Genomic DNA, 20,691 nt, shown 5'->3' on the forward strand with positions numbered 1-20,691 from the left:
ATCCGCAATTATACTTGTTATAGCCATTGCTAGCCCATTGAAGCCAATCTGGTTAAAAATGAATGATAATAGACAACAAGAGCTACTAAAAGCTAGTCCGGTTAGTAAACACTAAACTTGCTCATAACTATCAAGACTAGCTTCTAATGGCCATTTGTAGCTATTTCAAGCCAATTCGATAAAGAATAAATGCTTATAGTCAGTAATCGCCACTTGAAGCCAGTTTCGTCTATAAACCGTGAAATACCACAGAATTGTCAATTATACTTAATAATAGCCATTGCAAGCCATTTGAGGCAAATCTGTCCAGAAATAGATGCTAATAGCCAACAATAGCCAATAAAAGCCATTCCAGTTATTAAACATGAAACCTGCTTATAAATGTCAGCATTAGTCACTACAAGCCCTTTGTAGCAATTTTAAGCCAATCTAAATGCTTATGGCCAGTAATAGCCACTTGTAGCCAGTTCCACTCAAAAACACTGAAATATCACATAATTGTCAACTATACTCACTAATAGCCATTGCAAGCCATTTGAGGCAAATCTGGCCAGAAATGAATGCTAATAGCCAACAATAGCCACTAAAAGCCATTCCAGTTAGTAAACATAAAACCTGCTGGTAAATATCAATACTAGTCACTACTAGCCATTTGTAGCAATTTTAAGCCAATCTAAATGCTCATAGCCAGTAATAGCCACTTGTAGCCAGTTTCATCCAAAAATACTGAAATAGCACATAATTGTCAATTATACTCACTAATAGCCATTGCTAGCTATTTGAAGCCAATCTGGTCAGAAATAATGATAAAAGCCAACAATAGCCACTAAAAGCCAGTCCAGTTGGTGAACACAAAAATCACTCATAACTGTCAACAATAGTCATTAACAGCCATTTGTAGCCAAATTAAGCCATTGCAATAAAAATAAATGTTTATAGCCAGTAATAGCCACTTGTGGCCATTTTCATCCATAAACACTGAAATAGCCCATAATTGTCAATTATACTTACAAATAGCCATTGCTAGCCATTTGAAGCCAATCTGGTCAGAAATATATGCTAATTGCCAACAATAGCCGCTTAAAGTCATTCCAGTTAGTAAACACTAAAACACCCATAAATATTGACACTAGTCACTAATAGCCATTTGTAGCCATTTCAAAAAAATTTATCTAAAATTTGATGCATAAGCCAATTATAGCCGCTTGAAGCCATACTCATTTTTAAGTACCGAAATAGCTCGTAATTGTGTAATGATCTCATCAATATCCATCAGCAGCCATTTCAATTCGATCTGGTCAAAACTCATTACAAATAGCCAACATTATCCACTTCAAGTCATTCCATTCTGTAAATATAAAAATAGCTCAAGCAATAGTTATCCACTAATAGCGGTTTGTAGCCATTTGCAGCCAATCTATTCGAAAATAGGTGCTTAAAGCCAATAATAGCCACTTGCAGCCATTCTCATTCGTAAACACTCAGACAGCAGATAATTGCTATTATACTGACTAACAGCCATTAGTAGCCATTGAGCCAATCTGGTCAGAAATATATTCTAATCACCAACAATAGCCACCTGAAGTAATTCCAGTTTATAAACAGAAATAGCTCAGTTTTCATTACTTATTATTATTTGTTGCCATATCTATCAAATATATTTAAAGTGGAGGCTGATAGCCAATAATAGCTAGTTGAAACCATGTGCATTCACCAATGCCGAAATGGGTAATTGTCAATTATCTCATCAATAGCTATTGGCAGCCATTTAAGGTTAATCTGGTCAAAGAAGATGCTAATAGCCAACAAAAGCTACTTGAGGCCGTTCATAAGAGTAAGCACACAGAAAAATCCCATAATTATCAATTCTAGTCGCTTGGAGTCATTTCAAGTCGGTCTCATCAAAAATTTATGCATATTACCAATTATGGTCACTTGGAGCCGAGGGCATGTAATAAGACATGTTTCGGTAGGAATAAAACAAATAAATCAACAAGCTCAGAAAAGGTTAATAATTATTTAGATTGTACAAAATCGCTATACAAATCCTGACTGGTCTTACAACACACTGCATTTTGACATCAAAATACCAAGAGGTCCAATATCACGAGCTTATGCTGCCTATGCTCCATCGAAAAATGATAATATTTCATAGACTATCAATTTCTCTAGTGAGTCAGACTCACTTGATTCATTTCCGGCCGCCATGATCGCTTTCTACTTCCGTCTCCCATTTTAGCCCGGAGTTTCCTGTATTATTCTCAACGGTATTTGATGATATGCTGAAAAATTATTTGGCATGGAATTAATAAAAGGTTGAGCTGCGTGATCTATTCAGCTTTCTGTATGACGCCGCTCAACGCTGTCTCTGCGGTGGCGATACACAACCAATAAAACAATTTAAACTTACCTTGGTTATTTTAATAAATCTGGAAGCGCAGCATTGTTTAGGATGCATTATGCGTGCCTTATTTTTAGTTGCGCTTGGCAGCATAGAGACACGGCGAGCACATGACACTCATGTGCTCGCCGTGTTTATCAAAATGGTCAAGACAATCTTAAATTTATTAATGGGTGGAGTGTGTTACTAGTATGCTTTAATACGATGCTTCCACACATTTCGCGAAATCATCACTAGGGAATGCATCTTACTTAACCGTGAAAATCCCACGATCTTGACGCCGATAGTCTTTGTTCAGTTAGAAAGGCTGGACGCGCATAGCCTCGAGGTTCACCCCTGCGAATTGTAATGGGTGGCTGCCGCCATCGATTCTCTTGAAACCCCTTCGAAGCAGCAGAAACAGCCGTCTCTACTATCTTGGCGAATGCGATATCCCGGTGCGCCGAAGGAAGCCCTCTTTCTCGACGCAGTTTCTAATGGGCAACAACGCCTACAGCGCGCCTGCTTTCCCTTGGACTGGTGGGTTCCAAAACTGCTTGCGAGGTATTCCGCGCTGCAGGCGCGCTGTCTAACGCAAATGGGCGAAGTAGAATTTATTGCCTTGGTAGAGAACTTGGGTTCTGCTTCTTCCGAAGGTGCGTGTATCGCCTGGAGTCCTTATTACCCTTGGATTGCGGGGAGCCCAATGTGGTAACTGATGTAATCGCATGGGGAGGAAATTTCTTTCACCCGCTAATCTATCTATCGACAGCTGTGCTAGGTTGTGACGCCTTACGCCCGCTCCGGTGTCCTTTGGCGCGTTGTGATCTGTTTCGTGCCGTTGTGGGATCTTTTTGGGAGCTACGCTTCGTCATTCGGGAGCCAGCGACGCGTGCCCAAGGTCATCTGCTACCGCAGTCTCCCGTGAGTCGTACTTGGCCTTTCTGTTTGAGCTCTTTTTCGCTTCCCATCGTGGTGCTGGTCGAAGGCGTTGGGCTATGAAGCGCATTGTCCGGGTTGTAATACCCACTGAGTCGCTTCGTAAATCTTGCTTGTTACAATATTTACGACTAATGATGAGTACATGTGACTACGAATACCGTCTTTTTCGACGCTTATGCAGTGCCTGTTATGGGCTTCCTAAGCTTTCTGCTGCCTTGGCTTGTGTGTAACTCTATTACAGCGACAGCTGTTGGGGGGGGGGGGGGGGGGGGGGAGACAGCCTCCAGGAAAACTGCATTGTCGTCCTTTCCGAAAACTCCAAGTGACGCAATCAATCGCATCATTGCTGTCTACACTGCCGCTACCGGTAAATTTATTCGAAAGGATAATTTTCTCTCGTCGATACGGATTCAAACCAGCGACAAATGGGAACGGGGGAAGGAAGATATTTTTGTTTCAAAGAGCGCAGATAGAAAATCATGTCTCAGGAAGCTTAGGAAAAAAACATTTATGCTAAAAGAATATTTCACTAGGGCAAAACGAAAACCATTTTTGCGTCATATATTCGTTTTTGCGATTTTTAATGTCAAAGGACCAAAGGCGGCTTTTGGGGATTTGGGTGAGCATCAGAGGTAGCGTATTTGGAAGCTTCGCTAAACTCAATGGCCTTAAGCAGAAAAAAAAAATTTACAGGTTTTTTGAAACAACAGTAAAATCGTTAAATGTGCACGAAATTATGGTTTTGTTTTATTAATTAAAAAAATCTGAGTCTGGCCTCACGGACCTGGCCTGTTCGATGATAACTTTTGTTATATTTACGGTTTCTTTCCTTGGCATAAATGCGAACTGGCGGTTTGTTCAATATTTCCAGGGTTATTCAATCTTTTCTTATTTATTTGTGTGTTGTGTCCGTATATTATCCACCCGTTTTGCACTTTCGCACGAAATAGCATTTTGTTTTCTCTGCATTTCTGATGTAGGTGCCTACATAGAGGTCGAAGACCTTGTCAAGCAGTACTTCACAGCTTTTTTCCTCGAGATCCACAATTAATGTAGATGGAAATAAACGAATCTGAAATTAAATCTTAAGCTATTGTCTATTGCACAAGTACGCCAACGTTTAGTGAAATAAAGTTATCTGAGCGAAAAATGGCTTGGGATAAATTACAAAACTTAAAAGAACACATTAAAAAAAGATCCTCATAAAGATATTTTTATGGGAAATTTCTATAATAGCTTAGAAATTCGAAGAAAAATCACATATAACATACGGTTTTTGTATAAAAAATCTACACATTTAAAAACATGGAATATATGAAGTTTTATTTTTAATACGAAGCTTGTTCGTCATTTGTTTGCCTTCTAAAGAAGTAATTCTTTTCACGCACTAAGCGTAATTGTTGGCTTCGATTTAACACGCAATAAATAAATAAAGCTGACGCTTACTTGCGATCTTAGGTTTAACGTATGAAAATGTCCCTACATATGTTCAATTTATTAACTGTAAAAAAATTAGAAATCATAATTAAGAGGATGTCTTATCTTCTCTTATGGGAATAAAAAAAGCTTATGGATATTTCTTTCCAAACGTTTTTTGTGGAAGAATAAACTTCTTGGAAGAAACACGAATTACTTTTACGTGCGGACGGCCTTAGTATAAAATTTAAAAATTTTCCATCTGTCGCCTCTCCACGCACGTTGAACCGTGTAAGAAGTTGGGGTCGTTCAAACCTAGTTGTATTCGTTTCTTTTTTTTAACTTGCACACAGCTTAGCGAAGTAAATACGATTACATAAAATATCTCGCGACGCAGCACACGAGAGCGCTTAATGGGACCAAAAGCGCCTTTAAAGCGTGACGCTTACACCAAACGGAAATATTGACGTAACGCATTTAAGATAGGAAAGGCAATCATCACCACATATCCCCACAGAATCCTGGTTCCTCAAGAGTCAGTGATATCGCCGGCATTGCTCAACATCGCCATGTCATAGCTACATCCCAGATTGGCCAAGATTACGAGCCTTGAGCTCGCCGTGGATGCTGACGACGTGACCTTCTAAACACACTCTGAATTTCTCGGTGAGCGAAAGGGGGCCCTGCATGCGGTTCTCTTTACCATCCACATCTAGTCCGAACAGGTCAGGCTCAAGACGTCGTTCTACACTGTGGCAGACCCACGAAGGCCAAAAACGAAAAGAAAGGCAGCATTAGGCTCTACACTGGCCACCCCCTTATTATACGGAAGTCGACAATCAGCATCTTAGACATGCACATTGATGATCGCTTTAAGGCCAGTACCTAGTTCAATCGAACAGTCAGGACAATCATACATACGTCATGTACTGCAGCAGGTGTCAAATCGCCGTCAGGGCGTAGGAGAGCGCCAGATGCGCCCAATTGTTCAGTCATTCGTCGTCTCGAGATTACTGTACGGCCTCCCTTATCATTCGATCAAGCGTACACAAACTAAAACACTGGAGCGACATAACAACGAAACGCGACGCATAGTAATGTGAGTTTCACGCTACACCCGCCTTGACATTCTCGAAAGCTGCAGGAGCCTCAGTGACAAGGATGAACTCATGGATATTTAGAAGCACACTCAAAACGCCCGTCTGCGTTTTATTCCTGCAGGCATACGCCAGCCAATGCGGCCCACGTCTTTGACAAACTACCTTTGCTGCCACGACGCTCTCCGAATGGGGAATACTTCCAGTTAACCGAATATAAGCATTTACTAAAGCAGATAAATCTAGAGCCGACAGCAAGGCGCAATCCACATATCAAGAAACACCTTAAGTGGTAAAATGCATCATAACCAACAGTGACCCACGCATTATCAACACAGACGCGGCATGCCAAATGAATGATTCGGGGTTTGCTACAGCACGGTGTAGTACTTGCGATGATTAACAGGGCAGGATGTTCCACGTTAGGGAAAGACCTATCCGCTGCACGCAGGCAGAAACTAAAACAATCATCAATTACGCCAGGTATACGAACGCGGCGTGTCATATCGGTCATCATGCGCACCACCACGTCTTCACAAATTCACATTCGGCACTCAGATTCTGTGCCAATGGAAAACAAACATGAATTGCCCTCAGCCAGCTGGATTTGCACGTTCATCAACTCCGAGTGGAGGGGACTTCACCATACACTGGATTCCCGGATACAGTAGTGCACCTGGCAACAAGAAGGCTTCTGTCCCAACACGATCAAATTTATCCACCGTGCAATTTCGAGCCTTCGTTCACCAACAATTAGACTCTCAACCGCATAACATCGAGACCAAACCTCCTTACTCAGATCCTGCAGAAGACATCGCTAGAGCTAAGCAATACCGCCTGGCTTACCTCCCCGCCAGGGCAAACTTCCTCTTCGCGTTCCCTCTGCCTCTTCGAGATCATTTACCCACCGGCACAACGTTACTTTCCTGCAAATCCAAACCGGAACCTTTCTCACCCCCTACTTGTTTAAACGCTTTCAGCACAGCAGGCGAAATGGGAGGGGCTGCACCAGTAGTGGTCGCGGGGCAACAGCTCCTACCTCCGGCACGCGCGGGCGGTGGCACGTCAGGGCGGACCCGGAGTACCTGTTTTGGTACTGCCCGCAATACCCCGGACTCTGGACTCGAGCCCTTGACAGTCTTTAGCAAGGAATCAGGCCCACTTCGCTTCAAGCGTGAGCCTGTAAAGGACGCCCACCGCCTTGACGGCTGCAATGGAGCTCGGGCAGTCGCTGCTCCGCTTTCTTCAGAACCCGGCAGCTTCACCGGTCGGCTCCCGGCTTCAAGACTTCAAGCGCAGGAACGCCGCGCTCACGTCTACGTCCCGAGACAGCACGAGCAGCTCCAGTGCCGCCGCCTCTGAAGAGTCGTCGCAATAAAAATTGAGGCATTCACCCTTCCATTTATCTGTACCCGCCCCCCCCCCCTTTTTTTTCCATGTACCTATCACAGCAGCACCACGGATGCGTAAAAGGTAGAATTAAACGTATCTTCACTTAATCCATCCTTTGTTCAGTTTCCCCGTTATATCTACAGGGAAAGTTCACGTGTTCTAATCAGCGATTCAGTTTTGCAGCTTAATTTGGCGGGGGAATCGGCGTCCCATGACATATACAAAAATACGGTTTCCCCACTAAATGTCGTGGGGAAAAACAACCTCACGTGACCAACGCAATAATTTAGTTTTCCTGCTAAATTTAGTGGAAAATTCTACGGCCGATGAAACGCTAATTCACCCTCCCGATCTCTGCCCCCTCCTAGAGTGTTCACCGAATAACTTCCAGAAGACGAGGCCTAAGCATGACACCGTGAATATTAGATTCCCGACCCGCCCCAAGCGGCAAACTTGCCTTAGCTCGACGGTGGCCGTCGCTGAACAGCAGACGCGTCCGTCTTAGCGTCACCGCGTGCTGGCGTCGCTCTCGTTGTTAGACGCTGCGAGACACTCTAATAGCGAAGCTGATGCAAGCTAGTCGGCGCTGTGGGACGTTTTGTAGGAGAAAGGCGCACGCCTTGTCTTCTAGGTGCTATTGATCCTTCCCAGCTTTCCCTGAATTCACCTCGCTCCCCCTCCCCCTCTTTCTACTTCTCCCTCCCTCTCTCTCTCTGCCCATTTCTAGTTTTCTACCCCATTCTTCTACGATGCTTTCCCAGCCCCGCCTTTCCTTACCCCCGGCCCCTTCTCATCCACCCTCCTTGGCCATGTGACTCACCAGTTCAATTTTCCCATTCCCCTTTGCTTCATTTCTTCTCAATCCACCTAATCTCTCCTACTAAGCTTGCTACAGAGCCCTCTCCCCCTTCCCGATTACCCTCCCCTTCACAATGCGGAGAGCAAGTTCGTCTGCATCTTGCACAGGGTTTGCGATGATCTCAGAACGCGAGCTCTTAGTGGTAGTAGATAGACCTTTAAGGGGCCCTGCAATCATATTTAAGCGTCTACCTTTTTTGCGGTTTCCACGTCTTTTGGGATTCGGGCAAGCTAACAGGCACAGAGAGCGTCACTAAATATCAGAGCGTCATATTTTAACCGGATGACGCGGAAACCTTCTCCACCTACGGGGGCGACCTGCGGTGCCGAAAAAGCGCGAAATGTGACGTCTTTGGTCCTGGGCTTACTACTGGTCAGAGCAGCGAAAAGCTTCTTTTTACTCGAAATTCAAAATATAAGTGGCGCGAGCCGTTTCAATTATTTATAAAAGTAGTTTTTGTTCAGTATTTTAGATCAGAAAAGAAACAAATACAGTTTATAAAGTGCGGAAACCAGAAATGACCCGTCGACATACCCGCTGCCAAGTGGTGGAAAAGGCGGCGCATACTAGAAAGGTGTAGTTGGATCAGGCACCGACGAACGGCGAGCGTAGAAAGGTCCCGGATGCACGAGGCGGCGCTTCAGTCGAGGATCCGACCTAGGGAGCATTCATGTGCGCTTTGCTAGGGTGATGCCACCCTTTGTAATACCACTCACCGACAAACCAGCAGCCATTTTGGTTCTCAGCGATAATCCGTGGGGCTTATTACCCTCCCGGAAACAAGCACGTTATCTCATAAGTTCGGAGCAGCGTTGTGGAACCCACGGAGGGAGGATTAGCATTTCTCCCCTCGGATGGGAGGACCGATGGACACAAAAGCCACTTTCCGGCGCACGGGGAAACAATGAGAGGAACAAAACGGCGGTGGAAGAGGGTGTGTGAAAGGGAAACAGGCAGTTGGCATCACCCTATGCGAAGCGCACATGAACGTACCCTAATCCGACCGGTTCCGAGCGTTCCAAAAGCCTTGGGCGAGCAGCTTTGGCTTGCGGTTTAGCGTTATGGCAGCGCGAAGTGGCTCCCTTTCTGAAATGACCTGTACGCCGTATTTGCTGTCGTTTGTGGCCAATGAAGTGTCATGCTGAATTAGTGTTTAATCGCGCAGCAAATGCAATGCGAGCCGCCCCGGCCGCCGGCTTCATGCAGCCTATCCCGAACATGCTTTAGTGGCGCCCTCTCGAGCCGTCGACGCGGAGTGCGGCAGCCGTGAGCGCTCGCTGAGCTCACTACCCCTCCTGTAGTTCACAGCCACTCTAGCAACCAAGGACTTCATAAAGGAGGATAATTTTTGCTTGTTATTGTAATTTTAATTTGCCTATAACTTTTAGAGTAAAGCGAAATTCGAGAAAAGAAAGTTTCATTAAGTTACTACGTTCAGTGCGCTGAGGTTCGGTGCAAATTAAAAACCAGTAAAAAAGTCCTTGCAGTGTCCCTTCAATGCATCTAGGATTCAGGCATACCCTCCATCCTTTCAATCAGAGCTAATCAGAGCTCGGCATCTTTCTGACATCAGCGTAACTCCTGCAGAAGTAGCAGACTACTTGCTCTCCGCATAAAGATCTTTCTCTTTCTACCTCTCTGCCCCTCAAACCTTTATTGCGACGTTCATTGTCCACAATCGATTCATAAAAATATATGTTCTTCACTCTCGAAACGATTGTTTAATGTATTGCAAACGAAGTCCGCGATCGTTCGTAAGTACTTCACCTGATGCATTATGAGACTGAAGATAATAGTGGCTGCCAATTTTTGAACTGCTTGTAACAGTGCAACGTACAACATAATCATTAATAAGTCTCCTGAGATATTTGTCTTCCACATTATTTGACGTAGAGTCGTGTCTATGGTAATCACGTTGTTGTAAGTATTCAGTAGACAGTACAAAACTGGTGTTATCGAATAAAAGGCTTGGGCGCAAACAAGCTGGTGAAGTTGAAAATTATTGAATAAAACCCCGAGACTTTGGGCCAAGTCTGTCGCCAAGTCTGTCCCGTCTCGTCCCAGCTTCGGGGTATTTTCTAAATAATGGTCTGCTGGTATCGCTCGTTTTACGTATATACAACAATTATTTACAGATTGAGAACCGCAGGACCCGTTTTCTTTACGGCAGTACACCTGCACGCGCTTCATGTCTTGCGCCGTGCCATAGCCTCCTCTATACTGACAAAGCCTGGCAGATCGCCACAAGAAGCGGCCGCCTAAATCGCAAAGGTAGAGCGGCAGACAACGGACGAGAGGATGGATGGATGGATGGATGAATCCGGCAGAGCCCTTTGGATCGGGCGGTAGCTTACGCCACCTAGCCATTTGAAAGCCACGTGACGGGCGCCCCGCTGCGGCGAGACGCCGAAACACACTTCTCCCGAGGGATGGAATGTCCGCTCGTGCTTTTCGCGCTCCTCGTGCTACCACTTCTTTTGTTGTCGGGTCTGAAAACCATGTTTCGGGTCCTCGCCGCTGGAAAAGTTGTGTACTGACAAACAGGCTCCCCGAGCAATGCTCTCTGCTACCAGAACCTCGCGCTCCAAATTTGCGACCAGGCACTCTATGGCTTCGTCGTCGAACTGCCATGCTTTGTGAGTATAGAGGAGGCTATGGTTGTGCCTTGACTGCGAGTGGGCGTGTTCGATGTGCACGAGACACCGAAGCGTTCTCGAGGGTACGAAGCGAAAGCAGGAGGAAGGAAAGTCCGAAGCGCCTCCCAGCCTCTCTCCCCTTGTGGGTTACTACAGGCGACATTCCACGCTAAACAATTCACGCCTACATTAGACCTTCACGAGCACGGTCTAAAAAAATTAAAAGTGTAAAAGAAGTGATGTGAAAGTATCTTTTACAAAATAGTTTTGCTATAACTTTCTAAATCTGCTTTTTAACGCTGTCTCCCAATCCAAATTTTTTTCCGTCCGTTCGTTTGGGAATTTTCCGCTAAATTTATCGAAAAAAGTGTCGTCACGTGACGTGTACATCACGTGACCTATACACCAATTCAGTTACCCGCTAAATTAAGCGGGCGAATTCACGTCGTTGATTTGACTCCAAGCCTGTTTCCTTGCGAAATTTAGTGGGTGAAATCGACGTCCCGTGTTCTTACGTGACCTATACAACCGTACAGTTTTCCCACTAAACTTAGGTGCAAAATATGCGTCATGTGACACACCAATTTCGTAAGCAGTTACCTCTAACGCATTTCATGCAATATAGGACTTCAAAGGTAAAGGTCGCTGCCAGTTATTCACAACATCTTGAATGTTGCGCAGAACAGGCCCGAGGAAGAATGAAACTCAATTTGTTTTAATGATTTCGAACAAGGCTGCTAAATAAAAAAAAAAACTTTTTAGTAGATCCCTCTATTCTTATAAATTATCTAGTATGTTTGGTCACGCATTTCCGAATGCTTCTGAGGCTGCATATGCGTTAAGAATGTCCTAAATGTTGATATTCATCTTTCATATATATCGAAAACACGCTACCATATATATATCTGTGTTATTAGTAAAAGAAAAATATATTAAAATATATCGCGATAAAATCTTCGTTGCTGTGTTTCTTAAACTCAACAGACAATATTGAAGAGATAACAAATGCTCAGCACTCAAAATAAAAAAGATAATAAAAAAAAACTGTTCCATGTGGTCGATCTGAATCATATGATTGACGGTTGTAGATAGTCTAAAATGCAAACAACAAAACAGAAATTTTAGAAAAAAAAGTAATATTCATGAGGCGGAAATGTAACTTTACAATCTGGTCCAGTGCCTGCACTATTGAACACATTGCAAAATATTCAGTTTTCTATGCAAAAAACTGACAGAATGACAGCGGTATACAACTCGCAGGTAAGCTCATTTTCGTGTCCTGCACATAGGAAAGGAGCGTGAAAGCTGGAGAGGAGGTTGATGACGATTCTGACGAAGGTTTGCCCTCGCACATGTCGGAAGGGAGGCTTGGGGTGAAACATCGGCGTCGGTAATGGCGGCCGTGGCGTAGCGGTGGCTGAGTCTTGTTTATTGTGACACTGTTCAAATTTGCCGAGTTCAGAAGATCCAGCAGCTAAATTTGTGCCCCTTACGATTTATTCGTCGTCTACTCGAGGCATTTCGAAGATTCGAAGATTAAGACGAAGAAGAGTATAAAAAATAGGGCGCTTGCATTGCCTCGAGATTGAATAGCCGGTTGAACAGGTTGCTACGAGACCACCGTCCGATGGTGCCAGTAAGTTGCTTTTCATCTTGTGCTTAATTTCCAGACACCACGCCTTTTACCTTCCAGGAGGTCCTTGTAAATCTTGCTTTGCAGGGTTGTTAGCAAGTGATTGACTGACCGACCGACCGACTAAAACCTACTAAACAAGGATCCAGATGCGATATGCAGTGATTTCAATGTATACAAATTATGAATAAAGATTATTATTATTATATAACTTACTAAATAGTTAAAGTACGTATCAAAGACCACAAAAAGAAAACACTGAGGCTTTTAAAAAAAAACAAGAAAACCCCGATTTTTTTTTAGTCACACGTACATTAGCTACTTTAATAAGTTGTACCACGCGGCTATCGAGCCTCTCGTGAACGTTAGTACCGTCAGAACGACATCAGTGCATTGTACGTCGAACTAAAATTGTGGGGGTGTATTATAGGCGACAAAGAGTGTAAGAATACAAACTTTTTTTTTTTACAGCGGTCATATTTACCGATCCCTCTAGACTTCTTTTTTTTTTCTTTTAAATAAAACAGTTCTTCACTTTGCGGTGAGCAACATAGTGGAGGAAGAGGTGAACCAGATGTTGGAGATGGGAGTAATCAAACGCTCTCGCGCACCTTACAAGTCGCCTCTGGTGCTGGTGAAAAAAAAAAAAAAATACAACACGTATAGAGCGTGTGTTGATTTCCGCCGCATCAATGACCTCCTGATCTCAGACCCGGAGCGCATTCCGAGAACCGACACGGTATTTGCATAGGTCGGAACCAAAAACTTTTTCTAAAAGTTTGACCTCGCCAAAGGATATTGGCAGGTGCCACTGGCGGAAGGGTCACGGCCTAAAACGGCTTTCTTGACACAATCTGGACACTACCACTTCGTACTCATGCCCTTTGGCATCAAAACGGCCTCCGCAATTTTCACCAGGCTTATGAGGACTCGTCTCCAAGGGATTGCAAATGTGGTACATTATCTAGACGATGTTCTCGTGGCCACAACAACGTGGGAGGAGCATGTTTAGGCAGTTGTTTGAAAAGATCCGTGGGGCCGGTCTGACGATCCAGCCGCAGAAGTGCGAGGTTGGGATAACCTCCATCACATTCTCGGGGCATCGCTTAGGAGATGGCGAAGTCCAGCCGATGGAAAGTGTAGTGACAAAGCTCGTGAACGCGCCGAAGACGGAAACCAAGAAGCAGGTTCGGTCTTTTTTGGGACTGGCGGGGTATTATCGTGAGTTCGTCCCACACTACGCACAGAAAGCTCAACCTCTGGTAGAGACAACTCGGAAAGCCGAAAAAAACAAGGTGACATGGACACCTGAGACAGAAGCCGTTTTCGAGGAGCTGAGGGCGGCGCTGCCTTCTAGACCAGTTCTGAAGTCGCCGAATGCCAAGAGGGACTTCATGCTCCAGACAGACGCCTCTGACACCTGCATAGAAGTTGTCCTGCTACAGGAGCACGGTGGACTTTTTCACCCAGTATCGTACGCTAGCAGGCCACTTTGCCGCCCCAAACACGTTACTTAAATGCTGCACTCGAGTGCTTAGCGGTAGTATGGGGCATAAAAATGTTCCACATGTTTCTTTATGGAACTTCCGTCATGGTTCAAACAGACCACCAGCCTCTACAGTACCTAACTAAGGCCAAACGCCTAAACGGTAGTTTTCCGGTGGATTATAGCCTTAAAGGAATATTGCTTTTAAGTGGAGCATATCAAGGGCTCAGAAAATGTAGGGGCAGATTATATGAGCAGCCTTTAGTCGGCCTTCGTACAGGAGTAGTTTGTTTGTGTGTGTTTTTATTGGTTTTTCTTCTGATCCGATGGCTATTGATTAAATTGTCTTAATCTCGAGCAGTTCGTTTTGTTTCTGTTTAAAGAAAAAAAAAGCGTGGTGAAAGGGAGCTTGTGTAACGTGCACGGATTTCGACGGTGTGTGTGCGGGCGTGCCAGGTCATCTTCGTGTTGCGGTTTGCACGCGACGAACTGTGTGTGTGAGCGCGTTATCTTCGTGGCGCGTGCCACGCGCCCTGCAACAAGAAAGAAAAAGAGAAGGAAGGCGGAGTACGAAAAATGGAGTGTGTTCGAGCTGGCAGACCAGCGTGTAGAAGGGAACCGCCATGCGTCCAGACCCGGGTTCTTCAAGGCTTCCACCTGGCCTGAACTCTGGCTCCCGCGAGTCCTTCAGCCCTGTTGAAAGCAGATGCACGTGTTGCGGAGCACACGTCAAGACCACAGCGGCCCCGTCTATTCCAACACAACACCCCAGACGCCGACGCCGTGCCAACGCCGCCGTTGACACGCAGGCTTCAAGCTCAACCCTGGGCTTTTCGTTACGTGCTTCGTCGCCGCTCCAGCGCACAACACCTACCAAGACCCAGCGCCACGAAACAACAAAGCGATAAGTTGTTACAGTGAATTTTCGGGCAGCCTTTAGTGAGCAGCATTGAAGCAGAGTGCCGACATTGCGAGAACAATCTGTCGAACGTGCATTCCTGTAAGTATTTCCCCAAAGTCATACCATTCGTAGTTTTTCGTGTGTAAATTTAATTAGCGTGTTTTCATCTTGGCATAATGTTTTCTAATATAACGTTGTTTTCAACTCCAAACGGTTTCGTCTTTCTTAATTAATGTATATGTTACACTCGATTCCTCACAGCTCTGAAGGTTTGTTTACAAAAAGCCATGATGGTACACTAATGCGGTTTATGCAGGTTAGTTACACGGCCAAGGAGACGTAACATATAGGGGGCCACTTGTCGCAATAATTGAAATCAGTAAATAGCATATATATATATATATATATATATACATAAATATATATATATATATATATATATATATATATATATATATATATATATATATATATATATATATATATATATGTATATATATATATATATATATATATATATAGGTGAGGCAGAGTAGCTTGAGAACAATGGACCGGGAAAATGTAATAAGTCAGAGATCCGTACTTTGCGAAGTTGCTATGCTAGGAGTTTATTGCATGTATTTCGACAGTTTCGCCGAGAGGCTCGGCTTCGTCAGGAGATGGCATACATGTATATATATATATATATATATATATATATATATATATATATATATTTCGGGGATATAGAAATTAGGTTTCAATTAGAAACGTCCTCAGAATCATTAAAAACCACTAATTAGTCCATCAGAAAGATTTTGACAGTAGTGCGCTAAATTTACTCTCCGTGCAGCAGGTACAAGGCTGGGGCTACGATAAGAAAGAAAAACCGCGCGTGCGGGTCATCTCAACGGTAACCCTGCTCCTGCTGCTCGAGTCGTCGCTTAGAGCTGCGGCGCACTTCCGACGTCCTAGAAGTCTTTAGAATATCGACTGATATCATGGTTTTTGATGATGGCCAGGAAATTTCTGATTAAAATAGTATGTTTATTTTTAATAGTTCAAACGTTTATTAGCACATTTTAGTGGTATGACCGACTTATCGTTAAAATTTACCCCAAGAGTATGTCCTTCCGCCGTTTACCTCACCTGCAGGAACCGCATTATTGTTGCGTTCAGGACTTTTTTCAAAGAAATGTGTTAAGCTTAGAAATAAAATACTGCATATATTTACGCCGACCAACTTTGTGGGTTCCCTTTTTTTAAATTTTATTTTGCGATATGGGTGCAATACTGTTCCTTTAATTTAGAAAACGCAGTAAAACATTTTTATAGAAATATTTTTAATACTACTGCCGCACACAAGTTTTAAGTCTTCATACGGTAGCGGTTTTTTGAAAAAAAAGTTGAATATGAGATTTTTATGACATTTTGTTTAAATAATCGGCACCTTTCAAAAACACACGGAAATTCAAGACAAAGCATACTGATTGCTTTACAAGAATATATTCAGCTACTAAAAACGGCGTTTATATCACCATCTCGTTTTAAACATTAAAAAAATTGTTTTTGCCTCTGGTGCTTGTTTGTTGCAGCAATCAACGAGTCGTCAGAAGAATAAAAAATAATTACACTAAAATGTCTTAGAAAATGTAGTTTTACATCATCAATAACATAAAAATGTTTTAGACCCAATCCGTGCGGGTCGAATTTAGGCATGGATTATTTGCTGCAGTATTATCCTATATACAGACAACACAGCAGCGGCATAACTAACTATAATTTGAAATGGCGTGTGATAAAAGAAATCCGCTTGTGATTTTCTATAAAACCTTGATGTTTTCCCTGCATCCCAAGTCTATTTGCATTTAACTTGGATACATAACATTTCTGGACCTAAAATCTCACATAGACGGAGATAAAACTTCGAGCGTTCCTGAAGAAATGTGTTGTAAAATAGGAGCTATATTCCGCGTAAGTAATAGAGGAAATGCACAAAAAAACAGCGCCAAATCACGCCTAGAGATTGCACTCCTTCGCCGCTACTGCTGAGAAAAAGAGATATTACGCTTTACAAATTGGGTTCCGCAAAGACCATTACTTCCGTTCGTCGTTATAAAACAACGAGATTATTACGAAGGGAAAGACTCTCTTAATATTCTAGCGAAATTCTGCTCCCTTCGAAACTCTTGTGACGCATTCGGTGTCATTTCAGAGAAACGTCGATACGTCGTCGACATTGCACCATAAATGTCTCAGTGACGGAAGCAAGAAAAAATGAAAGACGTTTACAAATCCAGTGATGTGATTGACCTAAGCCATTTTGGAGTACCTTTCCGAGCAGCCAAAACAGTGTTTTCGAACAGAAAACGTGGCCTTTGGAGCAGCCAAAACACTGTTTTAGAGCAGCAAAAGCGGTTTTTGAAGTAGCTAAAACAGCGTTTCGGAGCAGCAAAAGTTGCTTGTGGAACAGATGTTCTTAGAAAAATTAAAATATTCGTTTCAAGCGCTGGACAAATGTAGGACACTTTGCGTGACGCAATAAACAAATTATAGTCAAGTTAGACCACCGGGGAGAAGAGTCTTTCAACATGTAACTGAAATGTCAATGACATAACACATTTCCCAATGCTTGTTAAATGATACATATATATCTACCAGCTAGTAGGTGCTTAGAGCTAGTGGCCAATTCGTCTGCTCATTCGTTACCTAGGATCCCAGCGCTAGGTACCCAGCAGAATTGTATGTCTCGGCCAAGCCGCATACCACATTGTACCTTAGATCGGACAAGTTGTGCCAGTCTATTTTTACTTCCCTTCATTGAGCAAAGTGTGCTGAGCACACTTTGAGAATCCACGAATAAAATAGATTTTATCGTATTGCTGGTGAGAATATACTCAAAAGCCATCGACACCGCATAAAGCTCTGCCGTGTAAATACTTGCACATTCCTTGAGGCGCTGAACCTTATTGAATCGTTCAGAGTAAACTGCTGATCCTACAAAATGCAATGATTTGGAACCATCGGTATGAAATTGCGAGTAGTTACCATACTTCTTCTGCACCTCAAGGAATTCTTGCTGAATCACCTCTGGGGGATGTTATGTTTATTAAATATAGTAACATACCAATCACAAAGACGGGCAGCGTACTCCACGAAGCTTCATTCTCACCCTTCTGCAAAAGGTCGGCCTCGTCAAGGGTAAGGTCAAGAGATGTACAAATGCCCTCAAGGCGAAGGCTTAAAGGCGGTACAAACCTGGGCTTATGTTCGAAAAGACGAGCAAACCAAGAATGTTGCAAAGCACCATAAGTTGGGTGATTTGGATAGGACACGATTCTGGACGCATAAGTAACAGGAAGATAACGTTGTACGTGCCTAAGTGACATCTGATTAGATTCAGCGCACAAGCTAGGAATGGGCGATGTGTGGAAAGCAGCTGTAGCGAGCCTTAAGCCGAGATGATGTACAGGATCCAATATTTTGAGTGCAGAAGGCCTCGCTGAGTCGTAAACTATAGCACAATAGTCCAGACGTGATCGGATAAGGGAGTTGTTGTATTGGCGTAGGAGACATATTCTATCGGATCCCTATGACTTGTGCGCTAAGACTCTAAGAATATTGGCTGATTTAAGTCACTTCTTTTTCAGGCCCTTCAGGTGGGAAAAGAAGTTTAACTTTTTGTCAAGCGTTATGCCCAAATATTTATGCTCTGTTTTTACACTAATAGGAACCCTGTTTTACGTCAGTTCTGGATCTAGAAACAGCCCCCGACGCAGAGAAAATGGCACACAGATAGTCTTCTCAGGCGAAAAATTAAACCCATTTTCGTCAGCCCACTTTCTAATTTTGTTGATGGTAAGCTGCAGTTGCCGCTCACAGCTAGACAAATTACAAGAAACCGGAATGTGGATATCATCCACGTAGAGGGAGTATAAAACGGAAGGTGAAATTACCTTTGACAACGAGTAAATCTTTACGGCAAACAAGGTGACACTTAATACACCTCCTTGCGGAACACCTTTTTCCTTGACGTACTGGTCGAATAGTGTGGTGCCAAGTCGAACTTGAAGAGAGCGACCTGTGAGAAAACTGCTTATACACCGCAACATGCGACCATGCACACCAGAGGCATACAAATCATGAAGGATACCATACCGCCATTTTGTATCATATGCTTTCTCCAGGTCGAAGAAGAAAGAGACACAATGTTGCCTATTTACGAAAGCTTCACGTATAGTTGTTTCCAGACGAACTATGTGGTCCAAAGTAGACCGCCCTTCTCGAAAGCCCCCCCTATTGAAAAAAACAGTATGATTCTCAACCCGGCATACCCGAATTTGAACTGGGCAAAATGGAAATCGAACTGATTAAACTGGCGATATAAGAAAACAAACTGGCCGAATTGGAACATTAACAAGCCAAACTGGCACCTTAACCTGCCAAACAGGCAGCCAGACTTGCCAACCATGCAGACAAACTTGCCAAACAGGCAGCCAAACCTGCCAAACAGGTTCCCGAACTGGCTAAACAGGAAACAAAACTGGCCAAACAGGCTGCTAAACTTGCCAAAAAGGAAGCAAAATTGCAAAACGGGCAGCGGAACTTGCCAAATGGGAAGCAAAACTTGCCAAACTGGGGAAACAGGCAGCTGAACTTGCCAAACAGGCTAAACTGAGTGCTAGACAGGTGAAAGTGGTAGCAGAACTGGTCCTACTGGTATTCAAACTGTTCAAAATGGTGACTGAACTGGTTACACTGATAATCAAACTGTTTTTCAAACTTGTAGCAGAGCATTGTGGTGGAACTGATCAAACTGGTAGCTAACTGCTCAAACTGGTAGTCAAACTGTTCAAATTGGAAATCGAGCTCCTCTAACAGGCAGTTGAACTATTCAAAATCGTGTATATATACCGAAGAAAGGTTGTTTTATAATCTGCCTAGCAGCACACTTTGGTAAATTACTTCATAAATGTAATTTAATTATAGTTACAACGTTTGCCGCCTTTTGCTCCAGCTTCCCAGAGCTGTGGTCTAAACAAGCAAAACTATACCTTTGTCCGAAATAAGGTAATTACAATTAGAACTACTGGACAAAAAGTAATTCATTGCAATTTACATTACTTTTAGAAAGTCAAAAATTTGGGGGTTTTACGTGCCAAACCAACGACGGGCATCTGGCACGCCCCAGCGGAGGACTGAGGATTAATTTCGACCACCTGGGGATCTTTTGACGTGCAACCGAAAGCTCGGTTACACGGCGTCTTCTCCACAATAAGCCTCCGTCAGATTGCGGGCACCTCGGCCGGGATTCGAACCCGCCACATGGGGATCCGTAGGCCGACGCTCTCGCCTCGGAGCCACCGAGGCGGCTACTTTTAGAAAGCAATTTCACAATGGCATTACTTTCTTTGAACTTTGAACCACGCCGACGTGGTTCAAAAGGCTCTGTCCGCTAATGCTGCCGACCACCTGCCAGATTCTGCAAAGGCTGTTCGACAGTAGTACTGTGCCAGGAACGTGGCAATGAGCTTTGGTCACTCCGCTACACAAGGGAAAAGGAAGCCGACGAATGAACCAAAATATTACCGTCCTGTGTCAATCACCTCGATTGTCTGTCGAACATTTGAAAGGATAGTTAACAGCCAGCTTCTCAACCACGTTGAAGAATCCGGCTATCTCTCCGACAGTCAGAATGGCTTTCGAAGAGGTCGCAGCTGCGAATCAGCACTGGCAACTATTACCCATTTTATCAGTGATCACATGGATAATCGAACCATGAGAGATCTAATCCAACTTGACCTAAGCAATGCATTTGATATGCTCGACATTAACCTCCTGCTTGAGAAGCTTACACACGCAGGCATACACGATTTCCTATTCACCTGGATATCAAGCTTTCTGCAGAATCGCAGCCAACAAGTTGTGTACTGTGGGGCACGCTCTACAGAGAGGGTCATGTCATCAGGA

Source organism: Ixodes scapularis, unplaced genomic scaffold (assembly GCF_016920785.2).
Source record: "Ixodes scapularis isolate PalLabHiFi unplaced genomic scaffold, ASM1692078v2 PGA_scaffold0__279_contigs__length_252992795, whole genome shotgun sequence".
Lineage (NCBI taxonomy): Eukaryota > Metazoa > Arthropoda > Arachnida > Ixodida > Ixodidae > Ixodes > Ixodes scapularis.